At 40.4% G+C, this 3,278-nt stretch overlaps 1 non-coding gene across 1 annotated transcript; it reads right to left on the bottom strand.

Annotated features, from left to right (window-relative positions):
• Positions 1-2,756: 2,756 nt before the first annotated feature.
• LOC139186303 (U6 spliceosomal RNA) lies at positions 2,757-2,860 on the bottom strand. Its single transcript, XR_011569900.1, has one exon. It is a non-coding gene; the product is annotated as a U6 spliceosomal RNA (small nuclear RNA).
• Positions 2,861-3,278: the final 418 nt, after the last annotated feature.

The raw sequence follows: 3,278 nt of genomic DNA, 5'->3' as shown, positions 1-3,278 counted from the left end.
GTGCAACTCACAGTAGGGTTTGAGCTCCTATAAGAATCTAATACCGCTGCTGGTGAGTGATGGGGAGCAGCTGTAAATACAGATGAAGCTTTGCTTGCTTGCCCACTGTTCTTGTCCTGCTGTGTGGCCTAGTTCCTAATCGGCCCCTGATCAATACTGGTCTGTGGCCCAGGGGATGTGGGCCCCTGCTATACACCATTAACCCTGTTACTGGAGAAGGAATTAAGGGTTCCCAGCACCCACTCCCCTATAATCACTGTGTTCCCGTGTGGAAACTTCATTCTTGGTCTGTACCCAGGACTCCTCCCACCACTGCCTCTGCCAGCTTAATTTAATGTCTTATGTTATTTCTGTCCATGGCTTTATGTTCCATTAGATTTTAAATTCCTTTGAGGGTACAATCTGTATGTTATACAGTTTCTCTCCCTTCTCCAGAATTTAGGGCTATAATGTATACACAGTAGATGCTCAGTAAATGTTTAATTAAAACAAGTATATAAGAGTGAGGAAGCATTGCATTAGGTCATTATTGTGTCGGGGCTACACCTGTGAGACATTATTGGTTTGCTTCCCACTCCATTTGTCATCTGTCAAATCATAATCTCTCATTATGTTGACAGCATTACTATGAGGCTTGAGAAAAATCATCCATGCTAAGGTCATACCACATTGTTAGTGCTTAATAAGTGGTAGCTAATTTGATTCAGACAAATCTAAGAATTGTTACTGTTTTTGTAGCCAAAATGCCTGCAAAAGTTTGGGATTTCGCTTCTTTCATCAATTTGAGCAAAATCAACTGCAAAGGGAACTTAATATGAATAAATGGGCTTTTCAGTTTGCTCCATTTCCATGAAAAAGTTTCATAACATAACAATTAGCTTATATATAGTTGAACTTACCTGAGTTTGGCCAACCTGAATGTAACCTGAAGATCATTTGTCCTGTTGGCTGAGAGGGATGTGTCTTGGGCAGAAGAGACTGATAATTTTACTAAACTATAAGTCCTAGGAAGGATGGTTCAACTCAGCTTTTATTTATCTCTGAATCCTTAGCCTATAGGAAATTGCCTGCCCAGGAAAGAGTCTGAAAGTAATTGATTAAAAAACTAATGAATGGTCCAGGCCAAAATTCCTTGATAGTGCTAAATTATTTTAAAAATATATTAAATATATCACTTATGTTAGAAAGAAAAAAGTATATGACTGTGATTCTGAGATTTGGATAACCATATCAAGGTGTTTATTTTCCCTTTTTTGGAAATTTTTTCTTTATTGAGAAACTTAAGACTTGGGTACATCAAGTAAAACCAATTTCTGGGAGAAAAAAATCACAACCCATGGTAGAAAAACAATTAAAGACTGTCTGGGCCATATCAGAACCCAGAGAATATATTCTTTTAACTGAAAAATTCTAGGTGCTTCATAATTGACCTTTTGATATAAAATGACTTATTAAATTTGCAATTTGTGATTCTTGGTGTTGAGGTCCACAGGACAAGGTAGGAAGTCTTCAAACTCTGAGCTAATTTCCAGAAAGGTTTATTTAGCCTTTGAATCAGTCCTTGTCTAAGAGGTTACATCTACTTCTGTTTTATTGACTATGCCAAAATATGGATCACAAGAAACTGTGGAAAATTCTTAAAGAGATGGGAATACCAGTCCACCTGACCTGCCTCTAGAGAAATCTGTATGCAGGTCAGGAAGCAACAGTTAGGACTGTACATGGAACAACAGACTAGTTCCAAATAAGGAAAGGAATACATCAGGGCTGTATATTGTCACCCTGCTTATTTAACTTATATATCAAGTACATCATGAGAAACACTGGGCTGGATGAAGCACAAGCTGGAATCAAGATTGCCAGGAGAAATATCAGTAACCTCAGATATGCAGATGATATCACCCTTATGGCAGAAAGTGAAGAGGAACTAAAAAGCCTCTTGATGAAAGTGAAAGAGGAGAGTGAAATAGTTGGCTTAAAGCTCAACATTCAGAAAATGAAGATCATGGCATCCGGTCCCATCACTTCATGGGAAATAGATGGGGAAACAGTGGAAACAGTGGCCTACTTTATTTTTCTGGGCTCCAAAATCACTGCAGGTGGTGACTGCAGCCATGAAATTAAAAGAGGCTTACTCCTTGGAAGGAAAGTTATGACCAACCTCGACAGCATATGAAAAAGCAGAGACATTACTTTGCCAACAAAGGTCCATCTAGTCAAAGCTATGGTTTTCCACTAGTCATGTGTGGATGTGAGAGTTGGACAATAAAGAAAGCTGAGCACTGAAGAATTGATGTTTTTGAACTGTGGTGTTGGAGAAGTCTCTTGAGAGTCCCTTGGACTGCAAAGAGATCCAAACAGTCCATCCTAAAGAAAATCAGTCCTGAATATTCATTGGAAGGACTGATGTTGAAACTGAAACTCCAATACTTCAGCCACCTGATGTGAAAAACTGACTCACTGGAAAAGACCCTAATGCTGGGAAAGACTGAAGGTAGGAGGAGAAGGGGATGACAGAGGATGAGACGGTTGGATGGCATCAGTGACTCAATGGACTTGAATTTGAGTAAACTCCAGGAGTTGGTGATTGACAGGGAAACTGGGCATGCTGCAGTCCATGGGGTCTCACAGAGTCGGACACAACTGAGTGACTGAACTGAACTGAAGAGGTAGCAGCAACAACAGTGTCCACCTTCTGGGCAGCTTCTTTCTTGGCATGATGAGCCTGTAGGACCACTACAACTTCATCCACCTTGAAAAATATGGAATGCTTCACACATTTGCTTGTCATCCTTGCACAGGGGCCATGCTAATCTTCTCCGTATGGTTCCAGTTCTAGTACATTTCCTACCAAAGCGAGCACTCATGGTGCTTATTTTTTTTTTTTAATTTTAAAAGTATTTATTTATTTCCTTAATCATTTATTTGGCTGTGTTAGGTCCTTGTTGCAGCACACAGCATTCTCGTTGTTGCTGAGGATACTCTCATCAGGCTGGGACCTCCGTTGTGGCAAATGGACTCTCCAGTTGTGGCCTGCAGACTCTGAGTTGCAGCACACAGGCTTGGTTGCTCTGCAGCATGTGGGATCTTAGTTCCCTGTGCAGGGATTGAACCGTGTGCCCTCCATCGCAAGGCAGATTCTTAACCACTGGACCCGCAGGGAACGCCCAAAGTGTTTATTTCTGATCAAAAATGGTAAAATCAAAGTAATTCAGCTATTTGTTATGGGATATCCAACTAAATTAGGTTAAGGGGCATTGATTTGAATGTCTGGGTCA

This window comes from Bos indicus, chromosome 12 (assembly GCF_029378745.1).
Source record: "Bos indicus isolate NIAB-ARS_2022 breed Sahiwal x Tharparkar chromosome 12, NIAB-ARS_B.indTharparkar_mat_pri_1.0, whole genome shotgun sequence".
Lineage (NCBI taxonomy): Eukaryota > Metazoa > Chordata > Mammalia > Artiodactyla > Bovidae > Bos > Bos indicus.
Note: the sequence above shows the minus strand (reverse complement) of the source record. Positions and strands in the feature narration are given on the sequence as shown.